General features: G+C 36.5%; 1 protein-coding gene across 2 annotated transcripts in view; it reads right to left on the bottom strand.

Annotated features, from left to right (window-relative positions):
* The window catches only part of shd (cytochrome P450 family 24 subfamily A member shade), a 159951-nt gene extending 139559 nt beyond the window's left edge, over positions 1-20392 (bottom strand). For both annotated transcript variants that reach the window (XM_069829563.1, XM_069829561.1), the window contains exon 1: positions 20047-20392. The gene's annotated coding sequence lies outside the window, so the exon portion shown is untranslated. The remainder of the gene's footprint in view (positions 1-20046) is intronic.
* Between the last annotated feature and the right edge of the window lie 3582 nt (positions 20393-23974).

Genomic DNA, 23974 nt, shown 5'->3' on the forward strand with positions numbered 1-23974 from the left:
TTTGTTATTATTTTTATTTTTTACTTTACTAGAGACGTAGAGAAAGTCTGTTACAATAAAATTTATTGATCACGTTTTATTTCCAATTCTGGTGTGATTATTATTGCTTAAGCTCATCCCACTTTGTTAACTACGTAAGCCTACACTACAAGTACCGGTACACGTAAGTTTCTCCATTAATTCATATTTCCATTATTATTGTTGTAAAGGGAAATGAAAATTAATATTTATTGGTTTCATAGTTAATTATCGCTATAATCTTGAATGAGTGAAGCGATTATAGTAAATTTCAGTTCGTTTTGCACAAACAAAAATAATATTAACCTATTTCTTGCAGGTATCTTCGAGTTTATGGTGGAATTTAATATACTTCATTAAAATAATAAATTAACTTTATGCATTTAATATTTCAATAATGGAAGGAAGGTGTTAATTTTTCCAAAAGAACACAACGAAAGTGTAACATATTTTGTCGTCTACTAGGAGAGAGATCTGCGATGATGAGGCGATAGTAGCGATCCTAGTGGTGGGCAACTACTCATGTTTGCATTTTTAGTACATATTGAGCTTCGCGACTGTATATAGTAGACCGTGCTATCGCAACAATTACTTCCAATCCTAAAATGTCTCTGGTGGCTGCGCGGTCTAGACTATCAGTCTGTCACGATGATAGTCCGGGTTTCAGTCTCAGTTAGGCCCGGGGAAATTTATGTGATTGAAAACTCCATTTGGACACTTGTGTCGGACTTTTGTCTTCCGTTTCCTTACTATAGACATCGACATAGTTCCATTGAAGGCTGTTACATAAATCACCAAATCTGTTTCTGAGAAGTTGCTAGATTTATGCAATTTTGGCAACAATTTCCTTTTGTTAGATTAACCCTTTCTCTTGCCTTTGTGCCAGGATACTAGAACAGCTTATTGTCCCTTAGTTAATAACTAGGGACCGGATTTTTATGTAATTACATATTATATTCCTTTCAATCTAACCGTATATAAATAACAAATCTTTGCGAATCTTGTAATTACCATTAATATATTAAAATTTGATACTACATATTTTTACATATTTACCCCACATTACATATTATGGCTTGATATTACATAAATCTACATATTTAGGGGATTTTATTCATTTTTACTTCTCTAAAAGTAAAAAAAAAAAAACTTCCGTTAGGGAAGTTTACAATTTGAAATACACAGATTTAAAAGGCCTTTTTACCTACCCAAGAAAAGATATATTTCAGCACGAAACACAACGTCCTTAGTTCCAGGCAAACAAACAGTTATTAAATGCCTATAGTTTGAGGCTTTAGTAGGTACTTTGTTTCTTACAGGGAGCAGCTAAAATACATATGTCCCACATCCCCTCTTATTTTCTCCTAATCCAGTAAAGCGAAACAGTGCTTGCAGTACTGTTGTGTCATTCATTTCGCTTAGTTCTCTAGTTTTAGTACTTACAGTATAAAGTGCAAGTGAGTTAATCTACTGCTTTTAACTAACTAAAAAGGTCTCTGTATCTTTAATCCTAACGACAAAAATAAAATCATGGATTGCGATGGACGAAGGTTTCACTACAGATGGGAAAATAGTAATGTGTCAAGTGTGCGGTAGAAAAGTCGGGTGCTCTATGAAATCACAACTGGAGAGTCTTACTTATCCTATACCTGCCACATATTGATATTAAATATTTTCATGATTTTACATATTTTGGTACATATACAGCTTATTTTTCTTACATAAATATGTACATATTTTACACCTTGATTTTACATAAAAATCCGGTCCCTATTAGTAACAATAATGCTGAGTGACACTGTTATTTTGTGTCTGTATTTGTTGTATATGTTTTCACTTTTTGTTTGTTCTTTTTTTTTTTGCATCATTTAATATGTTAGACTAATTTTTATTATTTTCAATTTGTATTTGTATGTTCAGTTGTTTTTTATGTCATATTTATTCTGTAACTCGTTATTACTGTTTCTTAACTGCATTGGTGTATAATTTTTCTTGTAGTAAATAAATAAATAAATAAATAAATAGTCTATGTAGGGTTGCCTGCATGCATTCTGGATACACAGTGTGCCTTAGCACAGTCGATCGATGTGACTAAAAATACGCCTAGATGGGACTTAGTGCAATGGACCAGAGATGACCTAACTTAATTTTTCGGATTATCGCCCTCTTAACTCCATACATTCATTCTCAGTGGCCCCCCTACCTTTTTTTTTATAGTCACGAAGGAGGGACCCGAAGGTTTACATTGCAACCTGAGGATTATTGTGCTTGTCAATGATTGGGTAGCCGAATGGCCGAGCTGTGAACTTAATCCGGCTCTGGTATGGTGATGATGATAATGATGATGATTTTATGTGAATTAATTATGGCGAAATAAGCCCGAGGGACAATGTCGAAAGTTACCCAGCACTTCTGCTTCAATTTGTTGAGGAAAAAACCCCGGAAAAAAAACTCCAACCAGGTAACTTGTCCCAACCAGGATTTGAACCCTGACCCGCTCGTTTCACGATCATACGTGCTAACCGTTACTCCACAGAGGTGGACAAGAGTAGGCTAAGTTACTAAGGCTTAAAGAAATTTAATCTTTATTCAAAGCTTTTAAGGATATTTTTCTGCCATATTAGAATGAATTATTTATTTAGTAATTAGTAATTGTTAGTAATTTTGAATAACCGTGTTCCGCTGCTAGTAAATTTTGCAAAAGTTTAATTTCATCTCTAAAAGTTTACAGAACACCAACAAATCCAACCGCCTCCCTACTTTATGCGACCAAAACCTAGACACAATGTACAAAATTTAAGGGGTATTTAACTACAGCAGGAGAAATCCACAACGGGCAAATCGCAATACAGCGAACGTAGAAGCTCCGCCCACGACCCCTTCCACTTTTCCCCTACTATCTCACCAGACACTCTACGTGATAGGCGAGTGTTGTGTCTAATGCACATTTCATGTGGGTGGGATAACTTCTCCTACTGGCGTTCGTTATATTGCGATTTATCCGAACATCAAGGACAATAATAATAATAATAATAATAATAATAATAATAATAATAATAATAATAATAATAATAATCAAAGCAGTAGCAATTAATTGCACATTTCAGCACAATGCAGCACATCAGCGCCCTCTGTTATTCCCGTCATCTCTACCTCCCCCTTGATTTTTACGGCCCCTCCGTAATTTCACCGCCCACCCCACCAGGGGGCGGTGCCACCCACTTTGGGAACCACTGGTCAAACTGCTGGATTTTCAAGAACCCTCCCCTACGTAAATCCAATCCTATAACAGAATGATGATTCAGAGATTTTCTCACAAACATCACAGTTGACATTGGGATGTAAAATCATGTGACAGATATTCCCCTCCCCAAAATCCGGTAGTAGGACTGGCACAATATGCAGACGACGTCGTCTATTGGGCCACCTACCTCCTCTAGGTAATTACTAAAGGCAACATACGAACCCTGCGGACCTTCGGCCTGCCACGCAGGCGCTCGAAGTTCGATTCCCGATTTATTATTATTAATAATTAATAATAATTTATTTATTTAATCTGGCAGAGCTAAGGCCAGTAGGCCTTCTCTTCCGCCCAGCCATTGTGAATAAAAAATCTTCACGTTCACGTTCTTTGTTTCCCGTTTTCGTTCTGGTTCTCGTTCCCGGTTTATTGTGAATCAAAAATCTTCACGTTCACGTTCTTAGTTTCCCGTTTTCGTTCTTGTTCTCGTTCCCGGTTTATTGTGAGTCAGAAATATTCACGTTCACGTTCTTTGTTTCCTGTTTTCGTTCTGGTTCTCGTTCCCGGTTTATTATTATTATTATTATTATTATTATTATTATTATTATTATTATTATTATTATTATTTTGAACCTGTTGCCACTTGACAAAAGATTTCTTTTATATCAATGTAGGCCTACTATTTTACAATATTAACCCTTTGACCCGAAATTTAAATACCTTTATTATACATAACTGACGGAGACCTGAATGCCGTAATATCGGTTATTTTTTCAATGGTAGAGTTACTGTCAACTAAAGTTAACATTAGGAGTCAAAAGGTTTAAAGCATTGCGTGTCCCGCGCTTTGGCCGCTTGGTCTAAGTGGTCGGCAAAGATTACGTCATATACAATGCAGCCCGCAATACACAGCAAAGGGGAACTTAGGAGAGGGAGAATATCCAAACTGCTTAACATTGAATGAACAAGTGATGGCTATGGGGAGGGAGATCATGCCTTACTCTCCGCCCTGCTTGTGTATTAAGGGGTTGACTCGCGAGTCAAGAAATCAGAGAGAAAAAAAAAAAAGAGTTTTTAAAAATTGGATTAAAATTGCAAGTTTTTCTCCAAAGAGTACCTTAATGAAAAGCTTTCCGGAGCCCGGAAACGAGAACGGAGAGTCGACCAAGTTTTAACTTTGCCGTCCTCGTTTCCGATCACAGCTTACTAGATTGATCAAAAAGGTATTTGGTCGTCGTATATTTTTAGCAAGGAGGCCATGACAATATTTTGTCCATTCATTGCTTGTAACTAACGCAGAAATTCAGTAGAATCACTTTCCATACATGCTAGGAGTATATGTGACCAGATTGCCATGTTAATTGAATTCTTAAATATTCCGTCTCTTAAATTTCGAAGTTGGTTAACCTGTGTTTATCTTAGCTGGCTTGTACTGTTGAGAGAACGCCATTGGTCAGTATACACAAATAACATCAGAATGCGTATTATCGACTTTAAATATCGTTATTGACATACATATCGATATGTATAGCCGTTTCCTTTCTCGGTTTATTGTGAATTAAAAATCTTCACGTTCACGTTCTTCGTTTCCCGTTTTCGTTCTGGTTCTCGTTCCCGGTTTATTGTGAATAAAAAATCTTCACGTTCACGTTCTTAGTTTCCCGTTTTCGTTCTGGTTCTCGTTTCCGGTTTATTGTGAAGCAAAAATCTTCACGTTCACGTTCTTTGTTTCCTGTTTTTGTTCTGGTTCTCGTTCCCGGTTTATTGTGAATCAAAAATCTTCACGTTCACGTTCTTAGTTTCCCGTTTTCGTTCTGGTTCTCATTCCTGGTTTATTGTGAATCAAAAATATTCACGTTCACGTTCTTTGTTTCCTGTTTTCGTTCTGGTTCTCGTTCCCGGTTTATTGTGAATAAAAAATCTTCACGTTCACGTTCTTCATTTCCCGTTTTCGTTCTGGTTCTCGTTTCCGGTTTATTGTGAATAAAAAATCTTCACGTTCACGTTCTTCGTTTCCCGTTTTCGTTCTGGTTCTCGTTTCCGGTTTATTGTGAATATAAAATCTTCACGTTCACGTTCTTAGTTTCCCGTTTTCGTTCTGGTTCTCGTTTCCGGTTTATTGTGAATAAAAATCTTCACGTTCACGTTCACGTTCACGTTCTTCGTTTCCCGTTTTCGTTCTGGTTCTCGTTTCCGGTTTATTGTGAATCAAAAATCTTCACGTTCACGTTCTTCGTTTCCCGTTTTCGTTCTGGTTCGCGTTCTCGGTTTATTGTGAATAAAAAATCTTCACGCAAATCTAATCTTTCAGGTAAAGCTTTCTGTAAAGCAGATTTGAATAATTTCAAGGGAAAAATTGTTTCCTGGGCCGGGTATCGATCCCGGGACCTCTGGTTGAACGTACCAGCGCTCTGTCAACTGAGCTACCCGATGTGGGTCTCTGGCGTTTCGTCAGCCCACGCGAGTTGTGTGGATATAAAGGGAAAAGCTGTGACGATGTCGGGTGGAGTTCCCGGGTAGCTCAGTTGGCAGAGCGCTGGTACGTTCAACCAGAGGTCCCGGGATCGATACCCGGTCCCGGAACAGTTTTTCCCTTGAAATTATTCAAAAATCTTCACGTTCACGTACTTCGTTTTCCGTTTTCGTTCTGGTTCTCGTTTCCGGTTTATTGTGAATCAAAAATCTTCACGTTCACGTTCTTTGTTTCCCGTTTTCGTTCTGGTTCTAGTTCCCGGTTTATTGTGAATCAAAAAATCTTCACGTTCACGTTCTTTGTTTCCCGTTTTCGTTCTGGTTCTCGTTCCGGGTTTATTGTGAATCAAAAATCTTCACGTTCACGTTATTCATTTCCCGTTTTCGTTCTCATTCTCGTTTCCCGGTTTATTGTGGATCACCCTTTAGTCGTAAAGCTACAAGCGACTCAAATCTCAACCTTTTTCGGCACATCCGATCCGTCGGAATGGGTATACAATGCAATGCATGGATAGGCCTATACAACCAAACCGTGCCTCCTGCAACAAATTCCACTTTGTGTATACAGTGATTTGGACCTTATCATGTAAAATAAATTAATGTTCATGTAGCCATAATATTGACTGTAATAATATGCGTGTGTCTTATCTAATACCCAGAGGAAAGTATATTTGTAGAACATACAGACCTACATAAGTGTAATTAAATTAGTCGAATCATAACAAAAATAATATTTCGGGTTTAATACGTAAAACATAAATAGTCTAATTAAATTTATTTCCTTTTATTACGTTAACTGGGTAAGTGTTATATGTAGCCTTCAGCATAATATCATAATTCAGCAATTTCAATATACAGAGTGTCCCATTTATCTTGTGCACCTATTATAAATTTTTTGTTTGGATAGGTATTGGAATTTTTGTTTTTCAGAGTTATGTTAGAACGAGGGGCTAACATGATTGTAGAGATTTGGTGCATGTAACTACATTATGGTACAAGATACACGTGAAGATACAATTTTTCAAATAGCACTACATACTTTAATCACGTTACATTGATTACACACATTAAGACGAGTTCAAAAATGTATCACAATGTCACCTTCCCAATCAATAACAACAATAAAATGCAAAATGAATGCCATCAGAATGTGCCGTTTGCTTTGGTGCCCCATTCATCTTGTGCATTAACTTAGACGACTGATGTATTTCCGTTGTAATTATGTTAGTCTCCAATACTTCCATAATGTAAAAAATACAATTCTCCGCTAAAACAAATGACTACACCAAATATAGGTATATTCAGTAAACTTTCATACAATCACTGCTTCTTTGATTCCTGTTACATTACTCTTAACATCATGCTACCTAACCAAAGTACCTCAAATGGTTGGTGAAACACTATTACACTAACAGGATGTTTAATTTTTAACAACACGTTAGTTAACATGCTGTTACCGTTATTTTAACGAAGTTTGGTGAAACTGGGCCTAAATCTTTTAATTTTTCAGTCTTATGATTTATCAATTTAATATTAACATTTGCTAATACATGCTAAATATTAAAATACTATATAAACATTTTCGTCTTTTACGGCATCACCAAATACAATACAATCAGATATAATGTAAACTTATTTATAACCTAAAATTTTTTCCAACAAGTAAAATACATAAAACTCATGAGTCATTACTACTTATTGCGCGTATAACACCAATTTGATGGTTTACTATAAGAGAAAACAAAAATTCCACTAGATAATTTAGATTCCACTAGATAATTTAGATATCGTAGACGCAAATTGTATCTGATGATGTCGTAAAAGGCGAAAACGTTTAGGCCTATAATTTTTTTTAATATTTAACATGTATTAGCAAATGTTAATAAATACTAAGTTGATAAGTCATAAGATTGAAAAATTAAAACCTTATTCATTGTACTTAGAATTTACATCAGCATCAGAAACCAATACTACCCCTAACATTTCACCCTAGCCTATATAGTTTAATAGTTTAAATTACATGTCTAAAAACAAAATGTATAGACAAGGTCAGATAATTACAAAGAGACTGTACAATCAAAAAATTTGTCAAGATTATAAAACGGATTTAAAATTAACCAACTAGAAGTGTAAAATTTGAGAGCAGCTCTGCCTAAATTAAAAATATGGGATAGAAATTTATTTGCAACCTTCAATGATATTTGACAAAAAGTTTTATTTAGCAAGACTACATGTTATGATATTAAAATCATTCCCTTGTCTTGTGTCATAGGAATGAGTATCATTTCTTAATGTTAAAGTTGGAAGATTATCTTTAACATAAAAAATTAACTCTAGAATATATAAATTAATTACAGTCATGATTTTGTTTTTCACAAAATGGTTTACAATGTTCATTAAAAGTTGCATTTGATAAAATTCTTATGGCCCTTTTTTTAAGCAATAGGATCCTATTTATAAAGGCACTGTTGCCACATAGCAGTATTCCATAGGTAAGAGTACTTTGAAAGTAAGCAAAATAAGGATCAGGAATATAGTTTTCAGGTACAACAGTTTTTAATCTCTTGCGGAGAAACAAAGTTCTTGAGAGTTTAGTAGAAATATTATCAATATGACTCTCCCATGTCAAATTGGAATCAACAATAATTCCTAACATATTAAACTGACTTTGTTCACGACCGGTCTTCTTAAGAGTAAAAATCACACGTTCAGTTTTAGCTGGGTTCAACAAAAATCCAGTTGCATTAAACCAAACTTCAGCATCTCTTAAATTATGTTGAGCAAAGCTTTCCAAATAGTTAATATCACTATGGTTCATTAAAAAAGTAATATCATCCGCGTACAGTACTGCATCAGCATTTATGTTATAGGCTAGGTCATCAGTAGCTAGCAAAAACAATACCGGGCCCAATACGGAGCCTTGAGGAACTCCATAATAATAATTCATAACATCAGATTTTTTCATCATTAAACGAAACACTTTGCTTTATATTTAACTATTGCAGATGACAGAGTGATAGATAATGAGGACGTGGAAAGGAAACAGGAATTCTCCGAGAAAACTTCTCTACAACGTCTGCTTTATGCACCACAAATCTATCAGATTGGGGATCGAACATGAACCCCTTGTAGTATGAAAGACTAGGGCAGTAGCGCTGAGCCAGACACGCAGCTTGACGGTAAAGAAAAACTCGGCTACAATTCCAGTTGACCAATATTTCAACTCCAGAAACAGTAAAATTAGGGAATTCCTTGAAAAACAGTGTCCCCAGATGTGCTAACATTCCTGTACGAGCGAGGTCAGGAAGAACGACGACAAGGGGGCTGGACTAGCACGTAATCGCAACAATAGCGAGATGTTATACGACTTAGTTCTTAATTAATTAAAGCAAGCAGACGGAATTCCGGGTCGGTGGTTGACTTCGCGATTTCTTTCTCTCTCTCTGCAAACTGTCGCTGAACGTGTTGCGGTCGTAGATCTCTCTCTCTCTCTCTCTCTCTCTCTCTCTCTCTCTCTCTCTTCGTTCGTAGTATCCTATAATTTACAACTTGATCTATCAACTCTCTTTGATTTCCACAAGATGCCGAGAGAACTCCTTTATTTATTGGCGTTACGGCAACAAACACGTAATACTGAAACACCTGGCCCACGTCAGCAGTCCCTGATGACGTAGTTTGCCTTGCTTTAGACATTTCTTTTTCAGTAAGGTTTTTATACCAAACTTTTCAACAAAAGTTTATATAGTTCAACTTGATTGTAGGGACCAAGTTTATCCGCTGCAGTGACAGTAGTAACGGATACACCGAGGTGAAATTTCAATTTTCTAAAGAAATAAATGTAGAAATCTGAAATTTTGTAGTTATTGTACACCTTATAAATAGTCTGTATCCAAATCTAATTTGGTTTAAAAATATGTGAATTATTAACAGATCTTGTAAATTTAAATTATTTTTAAAAAATCGCTATTATTCCTACAAATTTTTAACATTTTTGCTTGAAATTCCATTTTTATACCTTCCAAACACTCTCAAGGTTTAATTTTGGGTTCTGCTCTTTTTTATTCTATACTTGTATATCAACGATTTACTCGCCAATATTAAAAATGAACATATACTGCCTTACCTTATTGCAGATGAACTTGCACTAAAAATTAGTTGTAATGTCAGTGATGTATGTATGTAAACAAACTTTCCCTAAAACAGGGTTGTCCTGAAGGACAAAGTATACCAAATATGCAAGTATTAGTAAATGTGAACAATTTTATGAAAATGTTCTCGTGAGAAATATAATTATTATTATTGTGTTATTAAGGGCCATACGTGCTACCAAAGAGATTAACTGTGGCTCGTTATCAGGACTTTCTTATTAACATATTGCCTATCTTGTTGGAGTATGTGTCATGTCAGCAAAGACTACAGATGTGGTTCATGCATGATGGCACACCAGCACATTTTTTTTCCGCAATGAGCGTGAACACCTGACGCTGACATTTCAGGACCGCTGGATTGATTTGGGAGGCCCCACACCTTGGCCTGCTCGTTCCTCAAATCTAAATCCCTTAGACTTTTGGTTATCAAGAACAACCAGGTCAATTTCAAAAAGTGAGCCATTCCTTACACCGAAGGGCAGAGGAATGAATTGCCATAAATGGACGTCACATTGAGCACCTCCTATGAACAAGTGTTCAGATCTCAGAAAGTAGGCCTAGGCCCATGTGTTGTAGATCCATGTTTATTAGGCTTTTTTTTATTGTTTTGATGCATGCTAGCACCTCCTAAAATATTGGATACTTTTTCAACACCCTGTACTTTGTAAACTTTAAAAACAACCTAAAAATTATTAACCCCTGTAAAAAAATATTTATAAAAATGTGAGACTTAAAGAGAGGTCTGACAATTATTATATGATACATAAACTGAGGACGGCAACAAGAAAAGAGACGAAAATTGGAGGCGTTAGTAACAAAGAGGTACGGGTAGACGCTAAATAACTTACGCTGGTGAGATTAGTTTACGATCGAAATAGGCACCCAGTACGTACGGAAAATAAGGTCTAAACTTCACTTCCTAGCGGAATATCGAAACCGGGACAGTCAATTTTAAAGCGATAAGAGTGGAGAACCACATTTGTAACATTTTATTCCCCTCTGCGAACTCGAAAGCACGTGCATACATTTTGTGTAGCCTACATAGTCACTCCCTGTAATGCGAAGTATGTTAGCCATAACTAAACCCTCTTCTAAGATTAATTCATCATATTTATTAGTGTCTCTCGCTAATATAAATAGCATGAACTACAATAAAATGGAAGCGTTGTGAGATCGCGTCACAACAAGACATGATAAACGAAAAATAACATAAATGCACATGTATTTATTACTCGTGAAGACCACTAAATTTTGTTTACAGTTTTAAGAAATGTCTGTCTTTTGACCCTTTTATATTTAACAAACCTTGACCTTGAACTTGTTCTGTCATGTCATTGCAATGATGAAACAAACTTCAGATTATAATAGATTTTTATTATGAAATGCATTGTAAATTTTAAAAACGTCTTTTTCTTCTTCTTGTTCCTATTGTTCTGGGATGATGAACAACAATTTAAGATAAGACGCCTACCTCTGGCTTCTATAAAAATTTTGATAATAAAAGGATTATAGTACATTATGCAACGAGCCTATAATGAAGGTAATTAAGAAGCGAGTATGCATATTTATGAAACGAGCGCTTGCGCTCGTTTCATAATTTTCATACGAGCTTCTTAATTACCATTATAGGCGAGTTTCATACGACTTTTTATGCTCGACCATATTTCTAACTTGATATTATTAATTTTCTTTGTATCTGACCTTGACCAATGTCCCGTATGTTGTGAGATGTGCGCAGACACGAAAGTATTGATTTTTTCCGAGGAACAGATGTTCACATTGACCTTGCTAGGCCATAAGAACGTACAGAGATAACATTGAAATTAAATTTGACATTGAAAAACGAGATGACAAATTGGATTTATTTGAACATTATTTACAATTAACGCTAATTATTATAGTAACAGAACATAACCTTCTGCGACAGTATTGGATTTCCAGCCTCCGTGACTTTACGCTAATTCTCTTTCGATTGCATATCCGAGAATAATCGATACTTGCGGTTTTATAACGGTAGAAAGCTGACCTGTCATTGGCTGAACAGTTGTAACCTGAGTCATCATTGGCTGAAAGACCTGACCTTTAATGAGTAGGTGTACTTTAATGACATGTATTAAAGGTCTGCTACCAGGTGTATAATTACTACATTTCGGCATGGTCGAGCATAAAATCTTTAATGACATTGCATTGTTTCAAGTTTATGGATACAACACTGAACCAAAAGAGTAGTTTAAAATTCCTACTTTTAATTGCATTAATTTTGTTTACAGTCACGATGGTTGCAGTTCCGTCTTCCCACTATGCGCCATGTTAATCAGATTATTATCCACCGTATCTACCAATTATCCATTACCACAACGATATAAGGAGTTCGGCAGAAAATATAAAGACAAAAGATGTCAGTTGTAGCCGTGGGGAACGCAGTGACAAAATCATGAAAACTGTCGGGAGCTTTGATGACTAACAAACTCTGGGATTTGCATCGGATATGTGAGTAGCTAAGCAACATGAAGAAACACTGTGTGGTGTGGACGTATCATTTCAAAGGATAGAAAAAATAATAAAAGGCTCGAATGGATTATCGTAAGTAATGCATGCTGGCAGTCTGGGAACTGAAGTAACAATTTAAAACTTTATTTACAGTCTTACTAATAAACCATGTACAATTTTTATACCAGACTTATGTAGAGTTGGGACAGAAAACGTTTCTAATAAACCATGCACAAGACATGAATGTACAGGGACATCATTTTATTTTTACTTCAATTTTTATTGTATCCGAGTTTTTGAATGTACTTCACTCCCACCCCTTCTACTAAGGAAGTTCCAACTCCACACAGAACCAAGACCGCAGATAGTAAGCAGTACTGAGTTACTGAGTATAGTACGTTCCAGAAATATGTTCGCGTTTTCCAGTGACGAAAGAGCTTTCAATATTGAATCATATTTTCGCACAGGTACTGTCCGTTTGCCTACGTCGCATCCCGATTTCCCCCACCTGCTTCTGCTCGCCCCTCTGTAATAGCTGGGCTGTCTTAGCTCTTTTCTGAAAACATTAATTTCTCTTAGGAATAGGAAGTTTACGTAATATTATACAGCTGTTTAATTTAACTTAAATAAAAGGGCCTCGTTAAGTAATTAACTGTCACGTGATTTCCTCCCTTTCTACAATTCTGCGACATAACCACTTGGACGGACAGTAGATAGCATGTCTGAGTAATTTTATATTTTCGGGTCGGGCAGAAGTGAAGATTGAATTTACAGTACGTAGAGTAGGTACAGAATTATTTCAACATGAGTTACTAGTACGAAGGACGAAACTGGCAATTGGAATTAGATGCAATAGTCTATACTGCGATAATATGCACAAAAGAACTGAAGCCTGTATCGAAATGAACGGCCACCATTTTCAAAATTGTGTTTAAATATTCATATTATGATTATTTTTCAATTTAACTTCTTTCTCTATATTGTACGCTAATGTGCTGTAGACAGTATAATATACACTGCATAATGAATACGTTCGCATGGATAACTCACTTCGTGAGTAAAAACACTTGTTCTTAATACAGTACTGTACTTTGATTAAAGAAAAACCTAATGGAAATTATCAAACTCAAAATCGCGATATTTCCTAGTTTACGTAAATGGATGAACTACTTTTCTTCCTTCCTATACCTAGTAGAGTGATTTGTGTTTTACGCCAGTATCATCGAACTCCAGTCTTGGAGGGGGGAGCAAGCGGTGTTTCCGGTTCTCTAAAGGTATAGACAGGTTAATATTAAAAATGTTAGTAAAAATAAAATGATGTTCCTGTATAAGCAGTGTGTAAGTATACATGGGAATTCCTTTGCTATAGCTATACCCTAGATCATATATGTAACAGATAACTCCTCGCTATGTTAAAATCGGCAGCACTTTGTAGAAAACAGCCGCCAGGATCGCCACCCGTCCGCCGTAAACGAACACGAAATGGCAGCACAGTCGCTAATGCAATTTAAATGGGAATTATGACGTGACTCTTTGTGTAACAACTAGATAGCAGCGTAGTAAACCTGACAAAAGTTGTTAACCTCAAAGCCTATAAGCCCGACATGTCTGTTACATATATGATCTAGGGCTATGCATACGAAACCATATTTAAGCGTAGTATAGACCATTCAGTATCTCATGAAACCTACCTGTGCGTGATGGGAAGGAAAAAGTGGATAGAGAAGCTTCCCTCCCTCGCTACGCTTCGACTTGCAGCTAGCTAGCTCGCTTACCCCTACCATAGGATTCTTACTGTGAGTTACAGCGCAAAAATGGATTTGGTTTCACGAGATAACGAATGATATATACAGAGTGTTTCATAATTCCTATTACAAACTTCTAGAGGTTGTAGAGGGGGACTAAGTAGATAAAGTTTTGATTAGGAACCAATGTCCGGAAATGTATCGTTTTGATGCAAAATAAGTTTGAAGATCGAATCGATTTCACATCTCTCACTTCACTAGAGACAATGAAGATCTTACTTCGACTCCACAGGAGTCTCATAAACAAGTTCTTCGTGTGGCCCCAAAGAAAAAAGTCGAGGAGTTAAGTCTGGCGACCGTGGTGGTCAAGGAGTTGGACCACCTCTAACTAGCCACCTTTCCCCGAATATTTGGTGGAGATGTTCGTGGATTGCAAGTGAAAAGTGCGCGGGTGCGCCATCATGTTGGAACCACATTTGATGACGTAGTGCCAGTGGCAAATCTTCACTTAACTCTACCAGTACCTCTTGCAGGAAGGTCAAGTACCTGAGATCCGTTAGGCGGTACGTGGAACCACTCTCGTAGTGCACACTTGCAAGAGCTCATTGTCTCTAGTGAAGTGAGAGATGTGAAATCGATTCGATTTTCAAACTTATTTTGCATCGAAACGATACATTTCCGGACATGAGTTCCTTATCAAAACTTTATCTACTTAGTCCCCTCTACAACCCCTGGATGTTTGTAATAGGAATTATGAAACACCCTGTATACAGGGAAAAAATGGTCGCCTCTCTAATAATTGTTTGTATCGATTGTAATTTTATAACGATGGTTGCCTTCTAACTATAGAACAGTAAATCAAAGAGCACAGAATAATTACAATAATATTGCTGTAGCTGTATTCTTTGCTCAAAATATAGCGTGGCAATCGATCAGGCCCAGTTGTACTATCGATACTTAGCCAAAAATATCAGTTTTTGGAGTTTGTACTAATGATTTCATGTAGTCAAAATAATTTTTTATATTCGGTCTAATGAATTGTAAAATGTACAATCAAACTAATGATTTTCATGTTACCATACAAAATACATTTGAATATTAGATCAATCAATCATAAATAAATAAGTAATAATTAAGCAATTATTATTTCAGTACATAGCATTGCACTTTTACCTGCTTTGGTGATATCTGGTAACAATTGGCAACATTGAAAAAACGGCCATATTAACTTCTTAGGAAATAATCTTACTTGAACCCAATATATGCGTTGATTGTTCAAGGCCGACAGGTGGCCTAGGCATCATTCGTCTATCCGATGCTGTCAGGTGGGCCATCCTGCCTTAGCCCTGACAGCCAAGTCCCATGCTCAGATAAGCCCCGGGGCCCAGAGCCAGTTCATCGGAAAACAGTGCTAACTCCAAGATTTCACCCCAGCCTCTTTTTAGCTATTGCAGATGATAGATGAAATGAGGAGCAAATGAAGTAGGGTAGACCAGGGTAATTGTAAACACTTTTCACTGATTTCAAATATATTTCAACATTACACAACCCTCAGTAACGGTAAGCATGACAAAGAAACATTGTGTTATTTTTACATATTTCTGTTCCCTGAAAATGGGTTTAAAATAATAAGGTTGACTTTTTTATATTTTAGTTGCTAGTTTATATTTACCCCACCTGTTTACATTTACCCCTTTGAGAGGGGGTAATTGTAAACACCAATTTTCGCACGGGCTGACACTGAACATTTTTTGTTCTGTTTCAGAAGAAAGAGCTGTACTCCTTCCAACTCCAATTTTGGTCACTGGTGCATTTCATCCCTGTAACCTATGATATATGACGATATAGGAACTCAGTACCTCTCCTGAGCTTCACGATAACTGTAGTTACTATTTTTCACATCTGTGACAACCCTCTCTAAATCCTCTACAGTGTAGTTGGGTGGGGATCTCTTTCTAATATAATTTCTTGGTATTTTGATTACTAAAAAGTACGAAATGTAACCATAGTAAAACATGTTTACAATTACCCCAAGCAATTAAAACTATGGGGCAAATGTAAACACGTCATAATTTAATGAACTGAGGTTATGGGAGATCTCAAAACCACTGTAATAAATACATGTTAACTACTATACATTAGTCATAAAAAAACAACACATTCTTAAAAAATAGCACTGTACGTTTACTTACAATGTCAAAAATGAAGGTGAAGCAAAATTCTTTTTCAAATTTTTTTTTTGTAGACTCTTACAAAACATTCGTTCACAACTAAGCAGTTACTACTATTTGGCGCCAAACTGCTTTGTAGGTTAGCCAACATGTTAATTTAAATATTCCCCGAATTAAAATTTTTATATTGACAGTTTTGTATTTCTCACAGCATTTGTTTACAATTACCCCCTGTTTACAATTACCCTCATCTACCCTATTCGTGGAAGGATAGAAACGGAAATGTCTCGATAAAACCCCTAGTAATATCTGCTTTGTCTATCACAAATTCCATCACGACCTGATCGGGGATCGAAGCCGGGATGGAAGACCAAACTCAGCTTCCTAAAGGAAAAGAGAGATATTCTAGCGCTACGTACGTCTGAGAAAACTTTTACATCGAACCACAGCTTGGTGCATTCCCAACCCAAGCCAGTTGACAGCGCTAAGGATCGCTGACAATCCTTATTTTCGAAGCAAGCAACCCGCTCATCCGTAGACCAATCTCCTTCACGCTTCGCCAGCCGGCGATCGGGGAATACTATGAATGATGGCGGAATGGAGATCGGAGGGAATTATTTCGCCTAAATTGGTTAAATGGGAGAACCCCGAGAAAAACTCAAACTGCGAACTTGTTCGCCATAAGCACCACTAATGAAATACCGCAGGCCTGTCCGTGACTCTGAACCCGGACCGCCCACGTGACAGGATAATTGTCCACACCACGTAACCACTGGAGATTTTCTTGGTTGATTCTAATGCTGAAGCTGAGCATGCGTAATCGAGCCTTCCTTTCATTTAACACTCAAAATAATTCACCAGTCAAGCTAAGCTGCGCGCACATTTTCTTAGTACGCCGCTGGTAACTACACACTCCGAGAGCTGTACCAGCGCAACTTGCCTTCCACGATTCAACTGTAGGAGGGGTAAAGTTCGCACATCGAGAGGGGAAATGTTCATCTCTGGTAATTAAAGGTTACAAGCTTGGAACAATCTCGTTTGCAAAACTCTAACTGTGCTTAAATGTGATGACATTCATCAATTGACTGCCATACCGCTCTGCGCTGAACCCGGAACACAAACTTGAAAGTATGCATCAAAACAAGAAAAAAAAGTATAGTAAACATAGGTCCTACAACACATACTTTCTGAGATCTGAACACTTGTTCTTAGGAGGTGCTCAATGTGACGTCCATTTATGGCAATGCATTTTCTGTCCTACAATACAGCAGGCTACCAGATAATCATACCGTAGTTGACACCCCTGATACAGTGATACGTCGCAAGGAATACTGAAAAAAAAATCTGGTTACGGATATGAGCAGGGTTCAGCAGAGATGTTGTTGTGAATTTTCGTAATCAGCATGCGTGTACTGATGAAAATTCCCATGCACTTGAAGAAACAAGGCATCAGGACCGATTCTCAATCAACGTATGGGCAGGCGTTCTTGGCGATAGATTAATAGGGCCATACATGCCACTAGAGATACACAGGGGCTCGTTATCAGGACTTTCTTATTAACGTATTGCCTATCTTGCTGGAGTATGTGCCATGTCAGCAAAGACTACAGATGTGGTTCATGCATGATGGCACACCAGCACATTTTTTCCGCAATGAGCGTGAACACCTGACGCTGACATTTCAGGACCGCTGGATTGATTGGGGAGGCCCCACACCTTGGCCTGCTCGCTCCTCAAATCTAAATCCCCTAGACTTTTGGTTATCAAGAACAACCGGGTCAATTTCAAAGAGTGCGTGATTCCTTATGCCGAAGGGCAGAGGAATGCATTGCCATGAATGGACGTCACACTGAGCACCTCCTATAAACAAGTGTTCAGATCTCAGAAAGTATGTGTTGTAGGACCCATGTTTATTAGACATTTTTTTCTTGTTTTGATGCATACTAGCACCTCATAAAATATTGGATACTTTTCTTAACACTCTGTATATTTAGGTGCAGATTAATAAAGTTCTGACAGGGATTGATGTAACATTTGTAGTAGTAGTAGTAGTAGTAGTAGTAGTAGTAGTGGTGGTAGAAGTCGTGGTAGTAATAATAGTAATGGGGTGTAGTAGTATTAGTGGTAGTAGTGGTGTTGATAGTAGTAGTAGTAGTAGTATTAGTAGTAATGGTAGTGGTAGTAGTAATAGTAGTAGTAGTATTAGTAGCAGTAGTAGCGGTGGTGGTAGTTACCTGGGGCAAGTTATCTGGCTGATGGGTTTCTCAAAACACGCTATGAAATGTTTAATATAAAACAATTTTCATTTTGAAAAGGAAGCAAAAACCAGCAAAATTATATTAAACTTTTTTGTTTGAAATGTCTCAAAGAATAACCTCTGGAATTAATGACATTATTTACAGTTCAACCTGTATATTCACGCCTGTGCCGATTGAAAGAGGAAGTGAAATCCACCCTTTGAATTGTACACAATATTTGCACACGTTGTCAAGCATGTTTATGAAATATTTTAACGTACTCTTCACGTGAAAGGTTGGGAACCACTTCATGCAGTAACACATAAAATACGAAATTTGTAGCTAAAAAATTAATTTATTTATTTATTTTGCAATCAGGGGCGTCATATTACGATGCAGGAGTGCAAATTCCCTCCCCCCTTCTGAATTTAAGTTTAAAAAAATAATAATTGTATAGTAATAGCACAGTCTAGTATATGCAGTCACGAAGCTCAATACGTAGTAAATATGCATCCATAGATAGTTGCTAACCACTAGGATCGCTAATATCGCCTCATTACAGACAATGCGAAATAGTACCGGCACACTCAATTGTTCCTAGCACCCTCATAACTCAAGCTTCGTGAATGTATATACTAGATTGTGCTATTACTAAAGAAAAATATATGAGAACTGTAGTCTTAATATTATTATATTCCACTTTTATAAAAGCTTAAGAAATAAAAGACGAGCTAGTTAATGACTTCGCTCAAATTAAACCAAGTCGTTACCCTTTGCTACATTAGTGATTGTCATTTATTTTAAATGGAAATAGTGTATTTTTTATTGACTGAAATTAAAATTTTTAATAAACAAAATTGTGAATTCATTTGTTCGTACCTACGTCATATTAACAGTAAGTGCATATAAATTACGAAAGCCTATCTTATAAGTGAGATAAGAAGTTAAAACTGGGCCTATGTGCGGAAATTGGAAATGTACTGTACAGCGGGGTAAACTTGATCATAAAACAAAATAAATTAAAACATATCAGTCCTATTTGTGACAAAATAAAAAAATACGTAACAAATGCAGAAAAAAAATAACTTAAAAATATATTAGTGCATCTGATACCATGATTTAAACCCTTTTTATTTTTTATGGTCATGTTTACCCCAGTTTACAGTATGGAAGATAGTTCATTTCGAGGAAGTACGCCACGCGATATTTCCTTAAATGGTCTTCCTTAAAAAATAATTATGTCCACCTCTCCCCCCAAGGAAAAACTGAAATGACGCTTCTGTTTGCAATAAATGTGTAGGGTTTGAAATATTTGAGGAATTTTGACGAAAAAAATATTGAAATGTCTACGGGTAATAAGTTAACGAAAATAAAATAAATTAAGAAGTACTATAACATCCATTCATTAAAAATCTTAAGATGGTGAGTGATGTAAAATTTGCATGAAACAATATAAATAAGAAAACAGTAGACAATTTTTTTTTTCAATAAAATTATAGTTTTCAAAAATTAAATTTTTCTCACCTTGGGAAATCCAGATGATAAACTTTACATCCAAGATCAAAGACGACAGGAAACCAACCAATTTAAAAACGTCTTGCAGTAATTTAATTCCAAAAATGTTTTCAACACTGACCACTGATAATCTTACGTAATCACTTCTATTTTATCACAGTGAAATGACTGAATACTTAAAATAGCAAGATTGTGGTGACGAGTGTCGAGCTGAAAGTGCTGTTATCTCGATGAAAGGTGACATTAATTGGTCACGTGTGCGAGGTAGGACCGTCCGGTACACATGCGCGCGCCGCGCCGGACTGTGTTGAACTAACAGCTTCTCTGTAGTCCTCGCGAGGCTGTAGGGCTCCCGCCCGCCGTCAGCTGATCGCATCGGCAAACTTCAGCCGGCAGTTCCTCACGTCCCATTACCTGCCGCCGGGCTCTTTCAGTGACCCTGATTGGTCGTTACCAAAAATTGACGAATCTCTTATTGGCGGTAGGTCTCACTCATTCAGCAACACGAATTCCTCGTGTCGCATTGTTCAGATCAGAAACGCGAGGGGATTTTTGTAAGCGCTGCCAACATATAAATGGATCCATCTGCCTCTGCGCTGAGTTTTGTTGTAGAAACATTAACTGCTGGTGGTTAATAAGTAGGGCTAGGATTTTGTTGAAATTGCATCTTTTTTCTAGTAATCCAGAAACATAGCTGCTTTAGTATTTATATGTTATGTGATAAAATGAGTGTTTTAATAATAATAATAATAATAATAATAATAATAATAATAATAATAATAATAATAATAATGATTTATTTTAGCTGGCAGAGTTAAGGCCGTAAGGCCTTCTCTTCCACTCAACCAGCAAAAAGTGTATATACATATGCATGAACTTACAAAGAATTCAACAATTTTATTTAGATGAAAGTTACATGTATACAAGAGTTATTTACGAATTAAACAACAAAATACTATGAACTATTAATTAAACACTGAAATAAACTGTGTAGCAGAATTAAGCTAAAATACATAGAATGTTAATATATTTCAAATGGGGTAGAGTCGGGTAGTATCGGACATCGGGTAATATCGAACAGTGAGTTTCTTTCATCTACCACACGATGATAGTACCTGATTGACATGGTTACGTTTCTGTGATGTCGCATAGAGAAACGTAACCATGTCATTCAGGTACTACCATGTGGTGGTAGATGAAAGAAACGCACTGTCCGATACTACCCGACTCTCCCCTAATATTAGATAATAGAAACAGATTATTATGAGACAATTTTGAAAATACAGCACAATCAGGATGATGTCTAAAGAAAAAAGTAACAATGTAGTCAGTGATAGTTTAAATCAGTATGATTGGAGTGAAATGCTAATAAGGTTATCTTTTAAGCTGTTCTTAAAGGTGTTTGTTCTCTTGCAGCCCCTAATACTTTGTGACAAGGAATTCCATTGTCGCGAGGTGGATATTGTAAAAGATGATGAATAACAAGATGTTCTATGAAGAGGTATACTTAGCGTGCCACAGATAAGTGATCTGGTATTTATGTCGTGGTTAGAGTATAGATGAGGGAAACGACACGAAAGGTAATTTGGTGTTAAGGTGTGCAGAATTCGAAAGAGTAAAGACAAAGAGTGTAAAGTTCTGCGTTCTTTAAATCGGAGCCACGAGAGACTTGCGAAGGACGGTGATATGTGATCGTATCGTCGGATATTGCACACGTATCTGACGCATATATTCTGAGCTCGCTGTAACTTGACTGACAATTCAGAACTTAGGTCACTTAACAAAATGTCACAATAATCGAAGTGCGGCATTACTAGGGTTTGTACAAGGGTAAGTTTTAGTTTCTGGGGCAAAAAGTTTCTCAAGCGACTCAAACAGTGAATGGAGGAACAGATTTTTTTTGTCGTTTCTTTAACTTGAAAATTCCAACTTAGAACGTATTTGTTAGGGCATTTTTTGCATTTTTTACCTCTTACAACTCATAAGAGCATTTTTTGTTTTATTCGGTCATTTTTGGGGTATTTTCATTTCATTCTGGCCATAAATCGCCATTAATAATGTAAAAAAAGTATTTATTTCCTTTGACATTTTCTCTAGATATTTTGTCAATTAATATCCATTATTTTGTATATTATTTTAATCGTTTTTCTACGCAAGTATTGTCATTTTAACGTAGTACAGCTCCATGTAATCAGTCCAACCACCCCTTCAATATAGACTCCTCTATACCTGCTAGTTCCATATAAGAGAGGCCTTGTGGTGAACTACATCAGGCAAAATAATTAATTAAAGTGTACTACTTAGAAAAATTATGTAAAATTAAATAAACTTGAATGTTGGTACTAGAATTCAATTTAATTACTAATCTAAATATTAACATTCCTACTAAACCAATTATGTAAGATCAATTTTAGGGCATTTTAAGGGCATTTCTGAAAGATTTTTAGGTCATAAATGCATTGTTTTTAAGATTTTTTTTATGATTTATAGGTCATCAAAATCCTAGCCCTATTATTAAGTATTTATTATACTGTATCATTTATTTAACCTAGTGATCGACGCGGTATTGTGCCGGACTCGCATTCAGAAGGCTCAGGTTCAAATCCCGAAGCCTGCCTATCGCAAAGACGAATGCTCAATTAGAATTTACATTCTATCTCGAACGATCTGTCCGTTGTCTATATACGTGTTCGTGTTGTCTTTAGAAAGTGGTCCCTGCGTCGAACTGACCCCTCACCAGGGGAGTCCGTACACTGTCCTTGTCCCGTGAATGAGACAAAGAATTATCCCTCCCCTAAGAACACTGGCATGTAAGAACCAGAAAGGAAGTTAATTAGTTAAATGAAAAAAAATATTTATTTATTTAATTATTTACATAATCAATCATTCATTCATTCATCCGTCTATCCATCCATTCACTTATTATTTTCTTCCAGGACACCTGATACAGTTCGTAGGACAATTTTATTATTAATCACTGTTGAAAAGAAAGTTAGTTTTCTCTAGAAGTACATGACCTAGAATAACAATTTTTTCACTGCCAATTATGGAATGTTTTCTAAGTCCACTGCTATCAAAGATTTCTAGCTAGCATTAAAAAATGCCCTTTATTGCCATTTCCCGAAAGTTTGATTTTTTACATTTCAGGCACACTTTTCTCAAAAACTATTCAACTTAGAAGTCTGAAATTTTTGTGTGCGTACAGAACGTTAAACTACATAAAACAGGTGAAAGATTTTGATACAAAAATACACCATTCCCAATGACAAAAAATTCTAAATATAAAAAATTACAACAATTTTTCAGAAATATAAATTAAAAAACACAAATTATGCCCTGAAGTGCCCTAATGATTAACTGGCTCTATCAAGACGCTTATCAAAGGCATTAATAAAAAAATTTGTGATGTTTTGATAGGCCTATATAGTTTCAGAGAAAAGTGGAAACTGTAGGCCTAATATATATATATATATACTTACTTACTTACAAATGGCTTTCAAGGAACCCGAAGGTTCATTGCCGCCCTCACATAAGCCCGCCATCGGTCCCTATCCTGTGCAAGATTAATCCAGTCTCTATCATCATATCCCACCTCCCTCAAATCCATTTTAATATTATCCTCCCATCTACGTCTCGGCCTCCCCAAAGGTCTTTTTCCCTCCGGTCTCCCAACTAAGACTCTATATGCATTTCTGGATTCGCCCATACGTGCTACATGTCCTGCCCATCTCAAACGTCTGGATTTAATGTTCCTAATTATGTCAGGTGAAGAATACAATGCGTGCAGTTCTGCGTTGTGTAACTTTCTCCATTCTCCTGTAACTTCATCCCGCTTAGCCCCAAATATTTTCCTAAGCACCTTATTCTCAAACACCCTTAACCTATGTTCCTCTCTCAGAGTGAGAGTCCAAGTTTCACAACCATACAGAACAACCGG

Source organism: Periplaneta americana, chromosome 6, assembly GCF_040183065.1.
Source record: "Periplaneta americana isolate PAMFEO1 chromosome 6, P.americana_PAMFEO1_priV1, whole genome shotgun sequence".
Lineage (NCBI taxonomy): Eukaryota > Metazoa > Arthropoda > Insecta > Blattodea > Blattidae > Periplaneta > Periplaneta americana.